Source organism: Pan troglodytes, chromosome 3, assembly GCF_028858775.2.
Source record: "Pan troglodytes isolate AG18354 chromosome 3, NHGRI_mPanTro3-v2.0_pri, whole genome shotgun sequence".
In the NCBI taxonomy this organism is placed as follows: domain Eukaryota; kingdom Metazoa; phylum Chordata; class Mammalia; order Primates; family Hominidae; genus Pan; species Pan troglodytes.
In genome coordinates this window covers 141,381,566-141,405,931 of record NC_072401.2, presented here as the reverse complement: position 1 = coordinate 141,405,931, position 24,366 = coordinate 141,381,566, and the positions used below count along the sequence as shown (strand labels likewise).

Sequence of the window (24,366 nt, the reverse complement as noted above, 5' to 3'; positions counted from 1 at the left end):
CAAAGGACACACTGACATCAATGACTAATGTTAAAAAACAACAATTGGAAAGGTTGTGCAATGTGGAGATTCTTCCTCTATATTTAGAATAAAACTTTGTGTTTTTACTGTCAGGATGTGAGCTTAATTATAGCATGTTGCAAACTTTGCTTTTCTAAAGAGAGAGAGAGAGAGAGAGACAGAGAGAGAGAGAGAGAGAGAGTGTGTGTGTGTGTGTGTGTGTGTGTGTGTGTGTGTGTGTGGCTTACTCTGCCTGGAGAAATTTGGGTGCTATTTTTGTTTTCCTTTTGAAACATCAAGGGTTGATATAAGGTAGTTTTAGAAGTGTAGTATTTCTTGACCCTCAATGAACTGATGACCTCCCTGAGGCCAGGAAGGATGTTTTATTCAGCTGTTTTAGCTTTTATATTTTATAATCATTATTTACATGAATAAAACCAAGGATGTCACCTGGGCTGTTTGGGAGGATTTCACTTTGATTTTTGTTTAAGCAATGCACAAATTATTCTTCTGGAGATAAAATTTTTTTCTGGCATGAAAACTTGCATTTAGAAAAAAATCTGTAATTATTCATTATATTATTCCCATAATTAGCAGTTATACATTTGGTATAGTTATTTATTGACTATTCAGGAGTTACCTTTGTGTGTTTGTACATACCTGTGTGCTTAACAAAAAAAACAATTATTGCACTGAGATTATTCACATTGTCAGGCTCGTTATACAGACTGAACAGTATTTGGTTCTAGCTGTAAGTCCTTCATATCAACCATGAAAATTTGCTCAAGCCCACATTCCCTGAATCTGAGAGAATCACCCTAGATGGTTTGTGGAAATAATTAATAAACTTCATCTCACCTTCAAAAACTGCTATTATGAAACTGATGCATATATTATCTTTAGCTTCTGAATATAAGATTTCATCACACCTTGCACACAGTAAGTTTTCCAATGTTACATATCTTGAATGATTAATGCAAAAGAAATCAAGGTGGAACTAAGATGAATTCTTTTACAAGCTCACATTTTGGGGCGATAGCGTTCACAAGGTTTGTTGGTATTTTCCATTCTGATTCTACCATCATACCATTTGGGGAAACTTAACATTTTCTCATTAGATGTCTGGTGCTAAAATAGAATGTAGTTAATCAGGACTGAGAAGGTGTGCAGTGCATACACTTATTAAGGAGCAATCCACTGGCTCCTTATTACAGCTATTAGTTCCCAGGCAACACCTTCCACCTTTTTTTGTTTGTTTCCTACAATGGCTTATTAAAAACCACTGCCTGAATAAATGCCTTAGTATGATGTACAAGGAAAGGTAGATGAAACTGCATTGGCAAAATCATGATCTGGAGGAATTAAACATTTCAACAATTTAAATAAAATTTTAATTTGGTTTTATTATTCATGGGAAAAATATACATTGGACAAATTTATTAAATATCTATCCTATATCAGGCTGCTTAAAATCAGTGAAACAAAGTTTGTGAACCTAAAGTTAACATGATTTATTAATATTTGAATATTTTCATGCAATTAAACCTTTGACTTTATAGCTGAAAGAATACAGTGTTGTGGAATATGCTGGCAGCTTGTCTGTGGTTTGGTTTTCATATTAAGTGTAAATGTTTGGCTATTTGAAAAGAGGTATTGGCATCCAGCAGTAATCATTCCCTAATACCAAATATGAAACTTCCAGGTATAAGGATAAATCTTTTTTAAAAAAATAAAAATAAAAAATGTTTCTTAAAGTTTTAGACAGTCATATCAGTGTGTTGCTGGAAGTCATTTAAACATCTGAATTCATCAGAAGCACGTAAAATGATACTTCAAAGAATCTGCAGAAATAGGGAGAGTTGTTTGCTTTGGAATAATTCAGTCTTAATTGAGAACCTATTATTTAAAAAAGAAGAGAAGCTCATTTTTACTTAATAGCCCAAGTAAATAAGGAGAAAAGGAAGGCTGGGAGAGTCAACAGACCTTATATCAGAACTTCCTGGAAACTGCCTTGGAGGGTTAGCGGGTGGAATTTTCCTTTTTAAAATGTTGTCTTTCATTGTTGGACATTTGGGTTGGTTCCAAGTCTTTGCTATTGTGAATAATGCCGCAATAAACATACGTGTGCATGTGTCTTTATAGCAGCATGATTTATAGTCATTTGGGTATATACCCAGTAATGGGATGGCTGGGTCAAATGGTATTTCTAGTTCTAGATCCCTGAGGAATCGCCACACTGACTTCCACAATGGTTGAACTAGTTTACAGTCCCACCAACAGTGTAAAAGTGTTCCTATTTCTCCACATCCTCTCCAGCACCTGTTGTTTCCTGACTTTTTAATGATTGCCATTCTAACTGGTGTGAGATGGTATCTCATTGTGGTTTTGATTTGCATTTCTCTGATGGCCAGTGATGATGAGCATTTTTTCATGTGTTTTTTGGCTGCATAAATGTCTTCTTTTGAGAAGTGTCTGTTCATATCCTTTGCCCACTTTTTGATGGGGTTGTTTGTTTTTTTCTTGTAAATTTGTTTGAGTTCATTGTAGATTCTGGATTAAGAAAATGTGGCACATATACACCATGGAATACTATGCAGCCATAAAAAATGATGAGTTCATGTCCTTTGTAGGGACATGGATGAAATTGGAAATCATCATTCTCAGTAAACTATCGCAAGAACAAAAAACCAAACACCGCATATTCTCACTCATAGGTGGGAATTGAACAATGAGATCACATGGACACAGGAAGGGGAATATCACACTCTGGGGACTGTGGTGGGGTGGGGGGAGGGGGGAGGGATAGCATTGGGAGATATACCTAATGTTAGATGACGAGTTAGTGGGTGCAGCACACCAGCATGGCACATGTATACATATGTAACTAACCTGCACAATGTGCACATGTACCCTAAAACTTAAAGTATAATAAAAAAAAAAAATGTTGTCTTTAGGCCGGGCAAGGTGGCTTATGCCTATAATCCCAGCACTTTGGGAGGCCGAGGCGGGCGGATCACTAGGTCAGCAGATCGAGACCATCCCGGCGAACATGGTGAAATACCCTCTCTACTAAAATTACAAAATATTAGTCGGGTGTGGTGGTGCAAGCCTGTAGTCCCAGCTACCTGGGAGGCTGAGGCAGGAGAATCGCTTGAACCTGGGAGGCGGAGGTTGCAGTGAGCTGAGATTGCACCGCTGCACTCCAGCCTGGGCGACAGAACAAGCCTCCATCTCAAAAAAAAAAAAAAAAAAAAGTTGTCTTTAGGCCCACAACCCAACCTTAAGTTACCATATTGTATTCCAGATGTTTTATAGTGGATAATCAACAGATCGTGTTATCAGAAAGGTGGTATTTAGCATACAAAATCTGCTACTGCAAGAGGATCTCCATTGTACATATTCCAAACAGGTAAATCCATGTACATTCAGTGTAGGCATTGAATTCAAGTTGATACACATCCAGGTTAAGAAGCAAACTCTTCATCCTGGTTCTTTCTATTTGCATTTTAGCCAAAAATGATTATGTATGCAATCACTTGGATCCAGAGCTGGCCATTCTCTAGAATTCCAGGAATGCTGCAGTAAGCTTATCTTCTTAAGCCTAAACCAACCTCATGTGTGCCCATCCCCCATAACCCACCTCCCACCCTATGGCTCCAATTACATGGGCTTCTTATTCTTCTCTAATACTCTGTTTGTTTCTTCTCTACTTCTTTTCTCTATTTTCAAATCGTAGACATTTTATTTTTCCAGCCTCTGGCCACTTGTGACCCCTCTCAAGTCTGTCTCCAGGCACCAACAACTGTGGGCCCTCTTTATTCTTTTCCTGCCAATCGTGGCTGTCTTCACCAATATCTTGTTTTACATCTGTATGCTGTAAAGATTATGAACTTCATCTCTTCTGTAAGAGAAGCAGCATTCTCTTCTTCAAACTTAAATGATTAGAAGGGGGAGGCGCTATTCAAAACAATCCTATATTTTAAGTTTTTTATTTTGGAGGAATCTTTTTATTTTAGGTGAAACATTCTTTAAATTTTTGTCAGCACCCCCATTTCACATATATAAATGAAATAAATTTTGATTGTACATTTTTGTTTAAAATTATATGGCTTTTGTTGAAGAAAAACATTCAAAATACAAATATATCTCTATAAACATTTTATCCTGCAAAAATGTAATATCAGTTGTTTTGAGTTATGATAGCTGTTCTAATAGAACAGAGCAGAAAATGTTACCCAAATTAACCTGTCAACCTGAAAATGGTTTGTCTCTGTGTGATTTCACAGATATCTGCTTTATTTAGCTTTGGGGAATAAAAGGACCAAATCACGATTCAGTTTTCTAATGTAACTGCTCCAACATGTGTTTCTATATAGTTTACACATACGAAATATACCTAATCATAGAAAAACTATAAATCTGAGTTGGTTATAATTAATATTAGGAGTACAGACAATAGGGACATAGTTTGGCAAAAAAAAAAAGTAATGAAATTATATCTTCTTGAAGGTTGATTTAAATCATCTTTCTGATGACTGATTTAAGTAATATACAGCCTAAAACAAAGGGGGCCGAGTGACCTCATGGCCATGTCATAGGGCAGTGGCTCTCAGATAAGATGTGTCTGCTCCAGTTCCTCTGGACAGTGTTATGTCCACATTAATCACAGAGAACTTACTGCAGTAATCACAAAGTGGTTCCAGGCCACATGTTTGTAGCAGGGCATAGGATAGAAAATAGCAAGGCGTCTGTCTACCCTGTGTTCATCAGCCTTAATGACATGACGCTGTAAGTGGGCATGGACTCCTAAATCTCTTAGCTGGGCTATTAATGTAATAAAATCTTCTGGGTTGTGTTCTTCTCGATATTATGGCTCTTTGTTCTGGTATTAAAGGATGTCTTCCTTCCTTCCTTCCTTCCTTCCTGCCTTCCTTCCCTCCCTCCCTCCCTCCCTCCCTCCGTCCTTCCTTCTTTCTTTCTTTTTGATGGAGTTTTGCTCTTATTGCCTAGGCTGGAGTATAGTGGCACGATCTCTGCTCACTGCAACCTCCGCCTCCCGGTTCAAGTGACTCTCCTGCCTTGGCCTCTGGAGTAGCTGGGATCACAGGCGCCTGCCACCATGCCCAGCTAATGTTTTTTATTTTTAGTGGGGACGGGGTTTCACCATGTTGCCCAGGCTGGTCTCGAACTCCTGACCTCTGGTGATCCATCCACCTCAGCCTCCCAAAATGTTGGGATTATAGGTGTGAGCCATCGTGACCGGCTTGGTATTAAAGGTTTCTAATGTGAAGTAAGAGAAGATTGTGTAATTCCTTCAGTTATGTGTAATCCTGCTGAAATATAAGAGCATATTAGACCATCGGGTGCAAAGCTGATCATCACTGTCTTGCTCCTAACAAGGTTTAGCATGTATCAACCCCCTAAACACACACATGTACTCAACACATGCTTGCACACATACATGTACATTTTAGTTGATGTCTAGTCATTACTATCATTCTTACTGTCCCCAGAATTCTCCCCCAACCCTGAAAAAATCCACTACCAATACCACCACCACCACCACCAACAACAACAACAACAACACATTAGGATTATTAACTTGGTATCCTAGTTTTGCGTACCAGAATTAGGCTACAACATGACCCTTAGGAAGACAACTTCTTAATAAACATACGTACTCTTGAAAGCTATGTAACTAAAGCATTAACCTGTCTCTGCATGTTGATGACTTTGTTTCAGAAACTTACATTGATACACATCAGTGGATGAGTCCATGGATCATTTTGCAGAATTTGCATAATACCGTAAGAAAACCAAGATTAAACACATATAACTAAGGCTAGAAAGTCTTCCACCCTGAAAAGAATTTTCAAAGATAGTAAAAACATAATTTATTACCAAATTCCATAATCTGGGCAGTATGTGTTGCCAATAATGTACAGCTAAATCTAAAAAGAGAAAACAAGTTTTAAAAAGCAGCATGTTTTTATGAAAACTAACAGTACTAACTCATCATATTGAAACCCTAGACCAAATCTACATTGTAGGGTGAAGAACATTTGAACATTTTAATTTATGATTGTAAATTGAATGAACACAAATGAGAGATCCAACCCATTCATCAGCATCACTTGTGATCTATATTTAACATAGATTATAGGACAATATCATTAATAACAAAGTCTGAAAATTGAACCAACTCCTAAGTTACACAAGTGAATCTTAATCAACAGCAATTCCCTGGTATTATGTCTCCATGTGCTGGGACATGGAAAAATGCAGTGTGAGTTGCAGTCTGCTCTTAGAGTGAAGGGTGGTATGTGCCAGTTATTGCATCATGTTGTGTATGTGAAGAGGGATAAGTAATGGCATCCACATCAAATTATTCAGGAATTCAGTGTGCTATGGAGAAGCCAAGTGGGGTCCCAAGAAAGGGGTCTGGTTTTGAACATGAGTATCAGGGCTCATTCGTGAAGCAGCTAACACAGATTTTGGGAACAACTTGCTTCCTTTCTCAGCTTTCTTTGGCCTGGTCTAAAAGGTACCACATACTGTTTATTGAATGCCTTCTCTGTGCCAGCTGACTTTCTCATATTATTGCCAAAGTAGTCATAACAGAATTGAGGAATTATTATCCCTTTCTACTGGAGAGGAAACCAAGACTCAAAGCAATTAAGCACCTTGTTGAAAGTCACATAACCAGGAAGTGAGTTCAGATTCCAATCGATCTTTAGGTGCCCTATTAAATCTTTACATAATGTGCAGATATGACATAGATTGGGTAGGATACACGTAGAGAAAACAAGCTTCCCCAATACAAGTGTATAATAAATATAAATACTGTTCCTAGTGAGTTAACTGAAGCAACCACAAAGCAGTATTGGTGGTGAGGGTAGTGGAGAGGAGAAGAAAGGAAGACTGTAAGGATACACCTAAAAAACAATTTGAAACAATGTGAAAGAGCTATGGCAGCTGGAAAATTAGGGCACTGACAAATTATTTGGCATGTAGAGGTACAAAACTGGTTTCAACAAGTGTCTATTGGGCCGCACGCGGTGGCTCATTCCTGTAATCACAGCACTTTGGGAGGCTGAGGTGGACGAATCACAAGGTCAGGAGTTCGAGACCAGCCTGGCCAACATGGTGAAACACCGTCTCTACTAAAAATACAAAAAATTAGCTGGGTGTGGTGGCGGGCGCCTGTAATCCCAGCTATTCAGGAGGCTGAGGCAGGAGAATCGCTTGAATCGAGGAGGCGGAGGTTGCAGTGAGCCGAGATCGCGCCACTGCACTCCAGCCTGGATGATAGTGCGAGACTCCATCTCAAAAAAAAAAAAAAAGCAAGTGTCTGTTGAGAACCTACTGTGCACAAAACACTGTACTATGCCTTGTTCAGAGACAGAGGAGGTATCCCGGCCCTCACGGAATGTATAGTTGAATGGAAAAAAGTCACAAATAACAATGTATTGGGAGCTATCATTGGAGATATTAACAAGGTGCTATGGAAGGACAGGAGACAAGAGATTAAATTTTAACAGCAAAGACCCCCTTGTTGAGAATAGGGTTTTGAGCTTGGATTTGGAGAATAGAGAGAGCTGACCAGGGGAGGTGGGGGATGAGAATGGGCGAGAAGGGCATTCTAGACACTGAGATCAGTAGGCAGAAAGAGACATGGTGGGAATCCAAGGAGTGCCCAGAAGATTGGGCCTCAGGCAGTAAACCAGACAGAGACTTTTAGACTCTATTAGCCATGGGGAGCCATGGAAGATTTCTGAGCAACTTAATGACATCTAGAGTTGGACTCTAGAATGATAATTCTGATGCCTCTGTCAAGAATGAGGAGAAGTGAGAATAATTAAAAGGTTTTTGCAATAATAATTTATACAAGAGGTATGGGAACCTCAAGGTCTGTCGCAGTGTGAAAGGAAGAAGCACATACAATCATTAAAGAGGTAGCTTCAGATGAGATGTAGAGAATGAAGAACTGCAGAGTCAGTGATAACAGCTATAGGTCTTCTCAAATAGAGGTATCATGTGTTCCCGAAAGGAAAGAAATAAAGCTGTTTGTAGACCGCAGACTTAAATGAAAAGCCAGTCTTCACAGTGCGCAGAGTGGGGAAGGATGACTGGTCACTGAGCTGTCTTTAGACATATATGCATTAAGAGTTATAAAAAGTTATTAGCAGAATTGCATCTGGGAAAGACTATAGATTACCACACGTTGCATTAATTGGGTTTGTGTATATTCAAAGGTGATTGTGCACTGGGTAGGCACTATGCGTACTGTTCGTTGAACATAAAAATTAGTCTCGTTATTTTAATTACAATACATATAATATCCATATCTTTAAAACACCTTTATCAGGGAAAAAGTGGCCTCCATTGACTTGAATTATCCATTTTTTTAAATTTAGAGTTTTGATCCATTCTGTAACCCTTGAGGCAAAATGAAGGTGTGCCATTTTTTCAGAATGCAGCAGGCTATTAAAAGAGTTCAGCCTCTTTCATAACCACCATCACTCCACTCCCACAAGCCTATCAGATCTCATCACCCAGGCACTATTATGATATGTTACGTGCTGACATCGTATGGGTATTAGAATGTCATTGTGTTTTCTGATTGTCTGATCTAGAGGTGGCTTGAATGAGTGTAAAAAGCCTTACTAACTGATAGTAGGCCCAGGTTCTGGCCTTAGCCTGCCTCATACTGGCTTTGTGACCTTGAGCCAATCACTTCATGACTCTGGATCTTAGTGTCCTTTTCTGTAAACGGATGGAGTCAGGCTAGATGGTCGGTAGGGTCTCCCCGACTTGTAGGATACTCTGTGCGCTTGAGGCCCAGGGCTTAGCATTGCTGTTTCCTTTCTCCCAGTCCTTAGTATTGATCATCTACCCAAGAACTGAGAGCAGTTCAAAATGTTTGCTATTGTAATTTCAGAATATGTCATTGCTTATATTTTAAAATCTTTCTGCCTTGAGGGCCACTCATAGCCCTTGGTGCCCAGACTTAGTAGGGATGTAAATATATACACACTGGCATGGGAGGCAGGGAAAATAGGAGCACTGGGTATATGGATCAAAGCAATGCTTTTACCTTGCAGACAGCCACTAAATCAGTGTTAGTCTTTTTAGCCTCAGAATACAGCAAGGAACATCGAGTGGAAGCCTGTGCATCTTGATCTGTCTGGTTTGTAAAATTTTGAAGTCTAGGAAAATTGCATGTAGGCAGGAAACGTGTGATGTAATTTATGGATGTAGTTCTCCTAAATTCATAAGCAGAAAGCACGTCTGTGTGCAGACAAGCCTAAGAAGAAGAGACACATTAGAGAAGGGCCACCAGAACTAGAGAAGGGACAGCCAAAAGTGGAGTTTCTGCATTTGTTGCCTCTGAGGGTAAGTAATAAAAATACCCTTTGCTGGCCAGGCGCAGTGGCTCATACCTGTATTCCCAGCACTTTGGGAGGCTGAGGTGGGCAGATCACTCGAGGCCAGGAGTTCAAGACCAGCCTAGCCAACATGGTAAAACCCCGTCTCTACCAAAAAATACAAAAATTAGCCAAGTGTGGTGGTAGATGCCTGTAATCCCAGCTACTCGGGAGTCTGAGGCAAGAGAATCCCTTGAACCTGGGAGGCAGAGGTTGCAGTGAGCTGAGATCGCACCACCACACTATCCTGGGTGACAGAGCAAGACTCCATCTCAAAAAAGAAAAAACTCCTTTGCTAGATCATTGTCTAGACCAGACTTTTGCCACTAACTCTTAATTCACTTTACGTCTACAACAACATGAAATCTTGTGGTGTTTTGTTGTTGTGCATTGAATCTATGAAAGAGGTTAAGAGTAAAGGATTTCATTATAGGTAACAACAATGCAATAATCACATCTCCATGAGGGGCAACATTCGATAAAATTATACAGATTTAATTCATTACTGAAAGAAAAGTATCACTATAAAACTTTTAATTTGAGTGTATCTTTTAGAAAATTTGGCTAGCAAGAAAGACAGGTTAGCAAATAGCACTATGAGCCCTCTCTTTTTTGAAAAACAAAAGTAAAAATTAGCAGATGTTTTCTGACTTATTTTGATGGGAATGTGATAGAGTTGTTTGACACTGGGTAGAAACTTGACTCTCCCTTGTTTTCATTATATAGCAAAATAAACTCCTGGCTCCTGAATTCAGCCTCTTGCCTCCCTTGAGCAAGATGAATTTCTAATGGCCTTGGTTCTTGAAAAGCTCTACTGAAGCCACGATTTAAATAGGACTTTCTTTCAGGGGGGTCACTTTTTAAACGCTATTTAAGTGGCTTTGTTGAGGAGTTGGGGGAAAAGATAAAGAGGAGGAGGTAAGGGCAAACAAAGATATCTCAGGTATTTTTTTCAACTTTTGTTGTTTTTTAGAGACAGGGTCTCACCATGTTACCCAGGCTGGAGTGCAATGGCTATTCACAGGTATGATCATAGCACATTGCAGCCTGAACTCCTGGCCTCAAGTGATCCTCCTGCCTCGGCCTTCCAAGTAGGTGGAACTACAAGTGTGTGCACACACAAAAAAGATATCTCAGAAAATTTCTGAATTATTTTAGAACAATATTGGTGAGCATGTAAATTGGTACAGCTATTATGAAAAACAGTATAGAGGTCCCTCAAAACATTAAAAATAGAACTACCATGTGATCCAGCAATCCCACTTTGCTTCCGGATATGTATCTAAAGGAAATGTGTATGTCAAAAAGATGTTTGCACTCCTGTGTTAACTGCAGCATTATTCACAATAGCCAAGATATGAAATCATCGTAAGTATCCATCGACTGATGAATGAATTTAAAAATGTGGTGTGTGTATGTGGGTGTGTGTTTATACACACATATAAACAATGGAATATTATTCAACCTCTAAAGAGAAGGAAATCCTGCAATTTGTGACAACATGGGGAAAGCAGGAGGACATTATGCTAAATGTAATAAGCCAAGCAGAGAAAGACAGATACTGCATGATATCATTTATATGTGGAATCTAACTCCGATAGAGTAGAATGATGGTTATCTGAGGCTGGGAGGCGGGGAAAATGAGGAGATGTTGGTCGAAGGGTACAAAGTTTCAGTTATGCTGGATAGATAAGTTCCAGGGATATAATATACAATATGGTAACTACAGTCAGTAATACTGTATTGTATACTTGAAATTGCTGAGAGAGTAGACATTAATAGTTCTCAACACATAGAAAATAAATGGTAACTATGTGAGGTGATGGATATGTTAATTAGCTTGTGATAATTATTTTGCAATGTATACATATATCAAAACATCGTGTTGTGCACCTTAAATGTATACAATTTTTATATGCCAATTATGCTTTAAAGAAGCTGGAAAAAATTAGCAGAAAGCACAAAAATAAATTATGAAAAATTTAAAAACTAAAACCCCACAACAAGCAAAAACCAAACCAAAAAAAAAAAAAAACCAAAAAACCCTAGGAAAGCTGAAACACTTGAAACACTGAGAATAAGTGTTAGATAAAGGAAGCCCTATTTTTCCTCCAAGAAAGAACCCCAGTATTTGATGTGATGGATTTATGATTTTACCAGGGAAGAGAAGGAGGGCAGGGAGTTGAGGGCTTGTTAAGATACTGCCCAAGTAACTTCAGCTTGGTGAATATTAAGCTTACTGGGTATTGTTTGCTGAATATGTTTTTATTGCTTAAATCTATTTCACGTATGTTATTTATTTATAACTTTAAAGATAATTCAATATATAAAACCTTCTCTGCTGAAACGTGGGTATTAATTTCCAAGCATCATTTATTGCACTTATGGCTGATGGATTGTTATGAGTCAGAACTAATAAACTTGTAAGGATTAATAGAATATCAGTCCGAAAAAAAAAAAAAAAAAAAAAAGAGGTGTCTTGATGGTTGCCATGTAACTGCATCTGCCTGGAAGGCTGAATTACATGAGAAGTCGGCTGTGTTCTGTGCCTTGCTGAGGAAGGGGGGTGATAGGCAGTAGGGGAGAGCAGTAAAATGGATGATTAATACCTTCTAATTGAGTGGATATTGGCAGCCGTACGTTGCCCAAGACATTAAGTAGCTGGCAAACTGATACCTTTTGCTAAACATGGTTACACTCTCATGGAAGTGCCTGTTCTGTAGATTAGGCCAGGTGATACTAAGGAAACCTGGCTTTGTTGAAACAAACCAGGCACAAGATTCAACAAGCAGAAAATTACTCTATGCCTTAGGGTTTATTTTCTCTCTGCAAAAAGAGAATCTTGCACTCCATGTATGTTACAAAGTGTTGTTAGGGCAAAGAGGTTTAGAAAAACAACATCAGCAACCCACCAGATTTCTTTGACATTTAGGGAAGAACGCTTTAGTGGTTGAGTTTGGTTTTTTCCTTACTCCCTTGAGGAATACTCCTTAGGAAAAGCTGAAGTCCCTTAACTACACATGCTTTTGAAGTCAGGGGTGGAGACAGCCACATGGTTCATATTTGCCTTTCGATGGGGGTAGAAATAAGAAAGCCGAAGAGCCCCGCGGACGCCCTCACCCTCTTTCTGAGGGGGTGATGGGAGAGAAGGCAGCCAGGAGCATCTGCTTCCTGATTAATGGAGAGTGACATCACCGCCGCATGCACAGCTGAAAACTCGGGTCAGGGTTGTTTTTTGCTCATGTTAATCTGTATTTCCAGTTGAGAAGAGAATTGCCACATTTTCACACACCCTCTTATTTCCATTTTATTTTTCTCCTTTTCCCTCCTTCCTCAACACTCACAAGTATGCACATTCATGTTCACTCACACGCACACACACCCATAGTCACACACACTCTAACACACATTCACACATGCAGTTATACATTCACATATTCATAAATACATACATCACACACAGACACACACATTCGCACACACTCAGACATGCACTCACAAATATTCATAAACACATTCACATATGACGTTCACACATACACGTATTCACACACATAGACACACACTCATTCACACATTCATATATTCACACATTGGCACACAAATTCACACACTTAGTGTCACACAGTCCCACACACATTCATATACACTCACATACTCATTCACATATAGTCACACATTCATAATCACATACACTCACAGATATACACATTCACACACATTCACACATAACACACAGTCACACTCATAATCCCATTCACTCACACACTCATTCACACACATTCACACAGTCACACACTGAATCGCATACACTCACAGATATACACATTCACACATAACACACACAGTCACACTCATAATCCCATTCACTCACACACTTATTCACACACATTCACACAGTCACACACTGAATCGCATACACTCACAGATATACACATTCACACACATTCACACATAACACAGTCACACTCATAATCCCATTCACTCACACACTCATTCACACACATTCACACAGTCACACACTGAATCGCATACACTCACAGATATACACATTCACACACATTCACATATAACAGTCACACTCATAATCCCATGCACTCAGACACACACTCGTTCACACACACCCACACCCCATCCCTCTTCCTTTGGTACGCCTCTTCCCTGCTGTGCTACTCCTGGTTTTCAAACAAAGCCCCAGGCTGACCTCAGGAAGCGGAAGGGTTCTCTGGGTTACAAGCTGCCTGTTACTGTAATCATTTACTACACCTGAAGTTTGATTGGCCAAATTGGATTAATATTTAGCAGGCAGAAGCTGTCCTGACTGTGAACATCAAAGGAGTGTGACAGATTCCACCATGTTGCTGGCATCAGGCCCAAACAGCGTAGCCGCCCCACCAGCTTTACTCACTCCCAGGATGCAGGCCTTGAGAAGCCCAGAAAAAGACCTTTTTGTGGTGCTGTCTTGGTGAAAATTTGGAAATATTTAAGCAAATTCACGTGCATGAGAAGGAGGCTTTTCCGTGTAAAATGCATTACGTGTTGGATGTCTCCCCATCCTGCCCTGTCCCCACCCCTTGCTCCTATTTGGAAGATGGTTTGGGGTGTTTTCGTCTCTTGACAGCAAGTTACAGAGTAAGGAACAACAGCGCCCCAGTTTACCTCAAAGGACAAAGAGGTTGGCTCTAAGGATGCTCATGGGCGGGCCCTGAGTAGAAAGAGCCAACCAGGGAAAATATAGGGACAAACCACTCCCTCCAAGGGGCGCAGGTTCCATCTGTCATCTGTCTTATATGTGTGGCTATGCGTGTGTCCCTTTCTTTTCTTCCTTCCTTCCCCACTCTTTCCCTCCTGCCTTCCTTGCTTCCTTCTTTTCTCTTTCTTTCTTTCTCTCCACATCTCTGTCTCCTCATAGGAATTTCTTAGTTTCTTGGCTTTTGAATGTGACTCATCCCCTCCCTTGGCCTGTCTGCTGTGCCGCTTTTAGGTTCTGCTGCCACGGCTAACTATGTTTCCCTGTGTTTCCAGATAAACTTGGGAGGGTCAGAAGCTGACAGACCAAGCTATTTTTCAAGCCAGTCTGTGTCATACAGAGACTACGGGTTTTCCTTGGGTTGGGTCCTTCTACCTGGTTCAGTCAGCTGTGAACAAAACTTGTGGAATTTGGTCGTTTTCCTTAAAATGGAGATAGGAGAGATCACCATGGCTGGCGTGAAACTAGTTCTGGATCTGATTGTCTTTTCAATTATTTGTCCTTCAGGTGAACCCACTCTGAAGGGACTTTTGGTAACATTTTCCCAAAAATAAAGATCATTAATTAATTATACTTATTTGAAATGTGTGGTGATTTTAGCTTTTTGGTTGATATCTACTTGGACTAGCAAAGACTTGGTTCAAAGATAGTGTCTATTAGTATAGAGATAAATGATCTGTAAGGGGGGCATTTAAAACTCTTAACAAGCTGTTTTCTTGCTCCCCTCAAGCACTTTAGAAGCACTCATTTATATGTAAACAATCAATATGCTAATTGCAAATAAGCCTTATCTACTTATTAAAGCACTTAACTGACTCCAAGTCCCTGGTAACGAAGCAACACTTTGTTAACCTTAGTTTGAGGTACTGCATAATCTTGAGATCAATGAAACTTAGTTTCTTTGAAAGTATTTTATGTTTTTCCCCACATGATTACATCCTTCCATTCCAGTTAGTTCAAATTAGGTGACATAAAAAAATTCCAAGATATCAAAAAAAAAAATCAAGATAACAAAAACTTATAAACCATCGAGGAACTAATGTAAAAAGTAAGCAATGAAAATCTGAGAATAGGAGAAAGTTACTGTCCCTGTTGTGAAAAATAAGAATTGAATACCTTTTATTTGCATGATGTTTTTTCTTACAAAAATTTGGGCAAAGAAAGGCAGGCAAAAATACTATTCAAAGTAGTATGCAGATCAAAAAATTATTTCTAAAGTACTTTCTTTTTTTGAGACAGAGTTCTGTTCTTGTCGCCCAGGCTGGAGTGCAGTGGCACCATCTCAGCTCACTGCAACCTCCGCCTCCCGGGTTCAAGCAATTCTCCTCCCTCAGCCTCCCGAGTAGCTGGGATTACAGGTGCCAGCCATCATGCCCAACTAATTTTTGTATTTTTTTTTTTTTAGTAGAGATGACGTTTCACCATGTTCGTCAGGCTGGTCTCGAACTCCTGACCTCAGGTGACCCGCCCGTCTGGGCCTCCCAAAGTGGTGGGATTACAGGCATGAGCCACCGAGCCAGGCTTATTTCTAAAGTACTTTTACAAAGTTCTTTTTATTCTCCAGAAGGGGAGATTACGGAAGGAGACTGCACAGGAGGATTGTTGAGCCTGGGGCAGAAGTTTAGGCAGAAGGAAGACAAAGGCTTCTGATGAAGAGGATGCAGTCCATCCTCCTAAGCTAGTGTCAGGAATTTTAGTATAGTAGAAAAAATTAGAGGATACGATCCAGAACATCAGACATCGTATTAAAGCATAAAAACCTAATTAAATATTACCTAAAATAACATGGAGTAGAAAGCATTTTAATACATCCCTGCAATTTTTAGACGGTACAAGGTAAGAGGAAGAAATGACAGCAGGAACCCTGTCGTGTGCTAAGTGTGCTGGTTCATTTTAGTTGCAAGAACGATAGACTTGCTTGGGTTACCACATCTCTCATCAGTGAAGGTTTACGGAAGGATAAATGAGGTAGCCAGAAGAGGAACGTAAAAGGAAGAGCTGAACTGCAGAAGAGCGAGGCTGTGTGGCGCCTGGGACTTGGGGCTTGTTTTAATGCTCTGCTGGCGCTGTCTTGAGATTTTTTATAATTTTTGATCAAGTGGCCCTGCATTTTCATTTCACACTGGGCTCACAAATTGTACAGTCAGTCCTGCTGCAACCAGAGGTTCCTTCCCAACAACTTGGGACACGAGCCATAACCTTAGGAGAAAGAAGAAAACACAGACTCTGCATTGCTTCTAATTCTTCTCCCCCACATCTGTTACCCCTTTTTTTTAGAGAATGAAAAATGTACCTATAGCAGTCTTTCTCATCTCTGTCAATATACAGAGCCTACTGGCCAAGCTTGAAATGCCTATAGCAATGACGGAGCCTTCAATTTCCTAACTAGAAACTTAAAAAAAAAATCATGAAATCAATTGGTAACATAAGAACTGAAGGAACCAACATACTAACATGTAACTAGTAAATAAGTACAGATGTCTAGTGTCACATTACTCCTCATTTAAACATAAGAAAAAGGGACTAACGAAGAGGGTACCTGAGAGCATAGAGACCAGGGAAAGTGGTGACTGAGGGGAGAGTGTGTCATGGGAGGTATGGGGACAGCACATGTGGGTAGAAGATGATTACCGCGTCACAGTTTCTGCCTCTACCTATTCCTTGCTACTGTGTTTCAGTGCTTGCATTGACCCTTCAATCCTGCCAACCCTGCTTCCTTTAATTTATAAAGATGTTTCTTAATATGGCACCTTTGTAATGAGGGAACTTACATCCTGGAGGAGTGGCTGTTTAGTATCTTCCAAGCTGCTGAGTTTCCTGATGGCTGGGACCGTTCCTCTTCGTCTTTGCACTGTCAGCCTGTCCTTGTACTAGTGAAGCCCAGCGAACAGTCTTCATCCGCACCTTTGTGAACTCTGCTCACAAACTCTGCCTGGAAACGTATTCGGGCCATGAGCACCCTTAGATTTTTTAGCATCTGTTGTGAACCTCTTCTTCAATGTGGTTCTTTTGACTCTCCTGAAGAAGAAATAGTTGGCCTCCATCTTCCACGTGGTACTTTCATATCCCGAAGAGGATAATTAAATAATGTCTTTATCTTCTTTTCTGAAATGAAAATTATCTGTAATTCTGTGGGAATTGTGTCTGTTTTAGGAACCATTGTAGCAGCTTTGTTCTGTGAGAGCCTTTGGGGCAGGAGAGACACCTTGTCTAAAATAAGGCTTGAAGTCACTCACCTGTACAAACGGGGAGATGGGAAAGCAGGTGGATGCAGGAGTACTCAGTGAGGACCCATTCCCCTCTGGGGCAAGGCTGGGCATTCACACCAGACTTCCTTATAGCTGACGGGTCTGCAGTTCCAAACTCCTTCCCAATCGAATAGAAGAAAAGTTGCTTGCTCTTTTTCCCTCCACTTCTATCCTTCCTGTTGCCCTATGACATGGTTAAGTTGTCTATCATCCTGCAAACACATGAACACATTTAGCTCTTTCCTTTCATAATAAGAAAGATAATAAGAACATAATAAACAGAGACTGTGGCACGACAGCAGCTGACTCGCCATTGCTTCTTGAGCCTGAAAGACAGATAGTCTCTGGCAAGCACAGCCTCTGCCCATACGTTATGTACCAACTAATAAGTGTTGTCATGATCGTATAGATGCTAGTATATTTGAGTTTAAGCTGTTCCTGCAATAAACTGCATCTGAATAGTGATACAACATTAATAGAGTAGCGGTGATGGTTCCATTCTAACTTCAGTGTTCTAAAACTCCCTGGTGACTGAAGTTATATGGCTCTGTTGTAAAAGCCTCGGAGTCATAATGGATAAAATGGGGGCAATTTCTAGTTTAGAGAGTGCTAACTATCTACCTTCAAAGAAAATACCGCTGTGTGGTGATTATCAATGCCAATGGCTAACCGCAACCACAGATAAATTCAATTTCATTGCCATCTAGAAATTTCATTTTGCTTTTTAGTGTAGTTTTCTCCTCTGCTAGAGACTTCCAGTGCTGCTAAAAAGTAACAGCACTGTTTGATATAAAGTCTAATTTTTCCCTCCTTTTTTGTCCACTCACAACAGAGCACTGAAATAGTCACAGGGAAGCGATCTATCTCAACTCTGCATTTGGGGGGCTATTGAACACTTTCCCACCGTCTTGCTTATCTCCTAGTTTCTAGCTTTGGTTTTTAATATCTCCTTTTGAAATCCTGAAGTTACCTTTGACTCTTTTCTTGCTCTTATCAAATTTGTTGTCAAAATTGATTATGCTCATATACATCCCTTCCTCTTCACAGCCGTTGCCCTTGCAATGGCTAATTCAGACCCTGTCTGATATTCTAAACTATTTCAGTAGCTTCCAAATATTTATCTCCTCCAAAGATCTTCTCTGTCCGCCAAATCCCCCTCCATTCTGAGTTCCACTGTGTCACTCCTGACAGGTCACTTCTCTACTCACAAACTTGCAGGGGCTCTCCACGGCCCACCAGACAAGGCCACATTCCACTGCAGCCAGCAGTTCATGGAGCTCCGGGACCCAGCTGTCCCCACGTGCTTCCCTCACAGGACCCATTTCCCACCCAGACACACAGCTTTTCTGTTTCCTTGGCATGCCTTGCCTTACTTCTGTTCCTTTTTGTGCTTTTACTCAAGCTATTCCCGTTTCCTTGAGTGCTTTCCCCTAATCTTTGCAGATCCATATCCTCCCCATCCTTACAGATCCACAGCTTCTCCATGAAGCCTTTCATTATTTTTTCAATGGGAGTGCATTTCTCCTTCCTCTACACTCCCAGAGCAATTTATTTGTTTCTCCAAACAGTCCTTACTCTCTGTATTCTTTTAATATGTTTTCTGGTAGCCCATAAACTACCTGAGGGCAGGGCCTAAGATTCCTTTGTAATCCACCCAGAGTTCTACTCCAGAGCCCACGGCCTTCAGCGTGGTACATGCCAAATTAATATTTTCTAAATGAATAAATCCATTTCCAAATCAATCCATGAATGAGTTTAGAGCTTATTATTAAATGTAACTATCTTCTAAGTTAAAGGAGGGTAGTAGAGGTATCACATTGATGGAGAAAAAGTTATGGATACAGAAAGGAGAAGGCCAGCATGAACCCTGTGATGCTGGATTGGAATCAGGCTAGCAGTAACTCATGTTTTTAAATGTACATATATACACACACACACACAGACACACAGATAGACAGATGCAGAAATATAGCTGTATGTATATAAATGGGTTAGCATACACACGTATATTACTGAGCGCTGTCTGTTGATAAGGCCTAAAAGCAACAGCCCAGTAGCAATAAGCTCACTCAGCACCTGTATCTTGTTTCTAAATGTCATTGTCCAATAAAAGGAACTAAGCCACCCTAGTAAGCAGTTGATTCCAGAGTTCAGGCAGGGCAAACACAAAATAAACCTGAAACATCTTAAAGTGCCAATAAATAAGGAAAGGCACAGAAAAAAGACATGGGCTTGTCAAAAGGACATAGGAGTCCACATAAATGTGTTCCCAATGGCCAAAGACAGAGGAATTTGAGCAGCAAGATAAAAAATGATAGCATTGGATTTTCACCCATAGAATAAAGTAATAGCCAGAAGTCCATAGTTATATAAATAAATATTTTTAAGAATAAATAGGAGAGAAGGGACAACTCTTTCTTAAGTAGAATTCCAAAGAATACATATAAAAGGAAAGTGGAAAACAGAACCACCATTGGGGAAATAACTGTTACAGACGAGATTCACAGATTGGTGCTAAAATTAGTGGGCAGTGATTTGAGGAGAAACGGAATTTGCGTAGTCTCAGCATATCTCACTTAAAATGCTTATTTGCTACCAAGGGAAAAATTAAGTAACTTTACAGTGAAAAAACCAGCATAAACCACCCTAAGCAAGTGATCAAGTGAAATATCATATAATAAGACATGTTGACATCATGAACCCCTTTATATGATGTACAAAGAAGGACACAACATCATTTTTATAGTATTCTTGCTAAAAATACGTAACCTCATTCCAGTCCATTAAACAAGCCAGGTATGGTGGCTCACGCCTGTAACCCCAGCACTTTGGGAGGCCAAGGTGGGCGGATCACTTGAAGTCAGGAGTTCGAGACCAACTGGGTGACACAGTGAAACCCTGTCTCTACAAAAAGTACAAAAAAAAAAAAAGAAAGAAAAAAGAAAAAAACTCATTAAACACACACAAACTGAAGGACATTCTACAAAATCATTTTCATCAGTTCTCCTCAAAAGTGTCAAGGCCAAGAAAGGCAAGGAAAGACTGAGGAATTGTTATGGCCTGGAAGGCAATACTTCCCTATGGAGAAGTAACAACTAAATGCAATATGGGATCATCCGGAATAGGATTCTGAAACAGAAAATGACAGTGGTGGAAAAGATGGTGAAGTTCTAATGAGGCCTGTAGTTTAATTAATAGTATTGTATGAGGATAATTATGTTATGGTTATGTAAGCATATGGTTAACCTTGAGGGAAGTGGTTTGAAGAATACAAGCTTTGTACTCTGCAACTTTTCTGTAAGTCAAAAGAGTTTAAAGTTTAAAAAAATTAGAGGCTTTAATTAATTACATAAATTGTCATTAATATAGTAGGCATTTCTTTTTTGTTTGTTTGTTTGTTTTGTTTTGAGACGGAGTCTCGCTTTATCTCCCAAGCTGGAGTGCAGTGGTGTGATCTCGGCTCACTGCAAGCTCCGCCTCCCAGGTTGAAGCAATTCTCCTGCCTCAGCCTCCCAAGTAGCTGGGACTACAGGCTCCCGCCACCATGCCCAGCTAATTTTTTGTATTTTTAGTAGAGAGAGGGTTTCACCATGTTAGCCAGAATGGTCTTGATCTCCTGACCTCAGGTGATCCGCCCGCCTCGGCCTCCCAAAGTGTTAGGATTACAGGCATGAGCCACTGCGCCTGGCCCTATAGTAGGCATTTCTTTAACCAAAAAGGATCTAAACTACCTTTAAAGAAAGTCAAGCAGTCAAATATTCTTTTTATTCTTTCTATACATGACTTCTTTCCATGCCTTACATCTCTTGTTTCCACTTGTTTGTAGATATATGGGTCTGACAGCGTGAGCAAAATCCTTTTTCCTTCAGGTCAAATAAACAGAGCATATGCCTTCTCGGTATATGGGTGTTTGGTTTTTGAAGCTGATACAGCCCTGTCTGAATCCTCTGTTGAGGGCAAGATGCAGCCAGCAGCATGTCCTCCTTTTTCTGGACCTTCCCATCACCCTAAAAAGTTCTTTGAGCAGGACCGTGGGCTGCCCTCCTTGCATCTGGCATTTCTCCGTCCTCCTCTTTCTTCTTGCATTGTGACTTGGCAGATTGCTCACGATTTTCAGTCCCAAGGTGAATGGACTGACACCCTTCACTTCCTTTGCCTTCTATGCATTCTTCTTTTCTAGTGAACCAGTCAACATACTTTTTATAAAAAACTTTTTATTTTAGAAATGTTCAAACATACAGAAGAGTAGAGAGACTATAATAAAGCACTTGTCAACTTGATCTTAACCAGACAGGCACCCTTTCCAAAGAAAGGCAATTGTGACTACCTGAAATTAGATGTCATCAATGGTGAGGGTGAAGGTGGCACACTAGCCCCAGTTCCTATATTCTCTCATCCTTATTTTTATACTCTCAGTTTTTGGACAACACCTTGTTTTTTTTGGCCACTTTATCTTATCAAGAGTACAGGGACTGGGGCCGGATCCAGTGGCTCATGCCTATAATCCCAGCACTTTGGGAGGCCAAGGCAGGTGGATTGCCTGAGGTCAGGAGTTCGAGACTAGCCTGGCCAACATGACGAAACCCCATCTCTACTAAAAATACAAAAATTAGCTGGGTGTGGTAGCGGGCGCCTGTAATCTCAGCTACTCAGGAGGCTGAGGCAGGAGAAACGGTTGAATCCAGGAGGCAAAGGTTACAGTGAGATGAGATTGCACCACTGCACTCAAGCCTGCACGACAGAGTGAGACTCCATCTCAAAACAAACAAACAAACAAACAAAAAGAGTACAGGGACTCACTAATCCTCTCTCCCACCCCTTGCACATTGCAGATTGAGGTCATTTCTCGGGATGGTTAATGAAAAAGGAACCTCTCTAAATGTTTTGCTTAGGGGTCCAAAATTTAGTTTGTGCTCAAAATCACTTTTTGCTCTAAAGGTCTCATTTTTCTAAAGGAAGCTGAAATCATGTTTTGCTGATTAGGCCTCTGTGTTACTAAACACTGAAAAAAAAAAAGTTTAGCGAAAGGTCACCGAACCGGAGTTCCTTCCGTTTTCAATTTGGGTTTTTCCATCATCAGTAATGCAGATTTGGGAATCTCAGGTTTTATTTCTCATGAAGCATTCTAGTAATTTTTGATCCTCAGGAAGTAATGAGCTAAATGAATACTGAAATGAGATCAAGGAAGCTCTTCCCAGAGAAGGTAGTAGATGAATAATAAGATGCTAGTTTCCTAAGGGGAACAAAGATTTTTACATCTGTGTGCAAGTAGGATATCAAAGTGCAAACCCACCCCTCTTTGAGAGAAGTAGTAGTTGGGAGTGAAGTAATGGAACATCTGGCTTGTTATTCAATATAATCCGCCAGATGATGAAAGTACACTTTAGTATACCTGACTCCAATGATTTTAATAATCATTTAACAATTGTACAATAGGATATGACTTCTGTTTCATGTTGGTGAGAAGGATAGAATGCTATTTCTTGATCCAGGATAACATAATTCAAGATAACAGAATAACATGGAGAAAACATTTCGTGTGTTACAAATTAGAAAAAGGGAGGAAAAGTTTTATGTAAATAATATGAAAGGTAAAGATTTCAGAGATAGTTCTTTATATATTTGAGGGTAAAATAGCTTCTTAATGTACACACAAAAAAGCAATTAAAAGAAGAATACCCTGTCCATTTGTGATTGCCTCTACTCTGATCATCTCAGAATCGCTGTTAACAAAATAGTATCTTTTACCACATTTCTCCATCACTGGAATAGAATTTCCTTCTGTGATTTTATTACAATTCAGCCGCTATCTCTGGATTAGAATGACATTATAGAAGCACAGGGATTTTGTGAGTTTCTATGTCTGGGGAGAGGAAAAGAGAGTAATAGGTTGAAGAAGTTTGGCGTTGGTATCACTTTTTTTATTCTGTGGTGATATGTCAAACACTAGGAAGAGAAAAGAAATTAAAATGTTTCTGCTGAGTAGAGATGGGAGTGAGTTCATGTCTTACTGAGGAACAGATCTAACATTCCTACAGACTTTACAGTCTGGAGATATAGCAAGGTACTATCAAAACAGGGTCATAGGGAGTCTCATAAATGTATTGGTCTATCATCTTTTGCAAGGTTCTCTTCCTTCATAATAAGGGTAGCCAGTAATCAAGTAACTAGCTTTTTTCCCCTAGACAAACAGCAGATCTGTAACCAATAATAAGGTCAGTAACTTATGACCCTATGAGTTATCAAAAAAAGTTAATTATCTACCTTCTAATAAAGCAGGGAAACATCCAAATATTTTTAGAAAGCTTTTGATCACAGAGGTTTAAAGTCTTTAAAAATTGTTTTTACATTTTTATTAAAAGGTGTACACACACACACACACACACACACAAAGACTACCCCTTAAAATATGTACATATAAAACTTAAGTAGAACACTTTGCTTCCCAATATACAAGACAAGCAAGGCATTTATCAATTTTCAGAAGGGGTTTATAATGCACTTATCCATATTTCCAGGCCTGAGATAATGAGGCTGTTCCATGAATGTTAAGTCAGGAAACTAAGGAGAACACAAGAACCAAACACATTGTGTATGTATAATATATGTAAAATCATAATGCCTCACCTGACGTCAACAGTTATGGGCATTGAAGATGACAGTCCTCTACAAGCTCTCATGACTGTTCCCAGTCAGTAACAGAGGGAAGGGGGCAGAGTGTGGTGCCCTACTGCAGGGTGGGGCTGGTAGAGCCTTGCTGTTTGCTTGGTGGAGCTTCCACCATCTGGATCCCGGGGTGTGGGGAGCTGGAGTTTTTCTAAAGCTGGTGCAGTAAGAAATACAAAAAGTCTAGGGTACAAGGCCAGACCCTCTACTGTTCCAGGGACTCTCAAAATGTGCTAGTCTAGAGACCCTGTCAATGTGCTTTTATAGTGAATAC

General features: G+C 39.9%; 1 protein-coding gene and 1 long non-coding RNA gene across 4 annotated transcripts in view; one reads left to right on the top strand and one right to left on the bottom strand.

The window, feature by feature from the left end:
* MAML3 (mastermind like transcriptional coactivator 3) overlaps positions 1–24,366 on the top strand; it is a 437,380-nt gene that overhangs the window by 206,764 nt on the left and 206,250 nt on the right. The window lies entirely within an intron of this gene.
* Positions 15,751–17,941, bottom strand: LOC107974416 (uncharacterized). Its single transcript, XR_008547789.1, has 4 exons — positions 17,415–17,941; positions 16,950–17,283; positions 16,472–16,570; positions 15,751–16,377 (listed from the first exon to the last, which is right to left on the bottom strand). It is a non-coding gene; the product is annotated as an uncharacterized LOC107974416 (long non-coding RNA).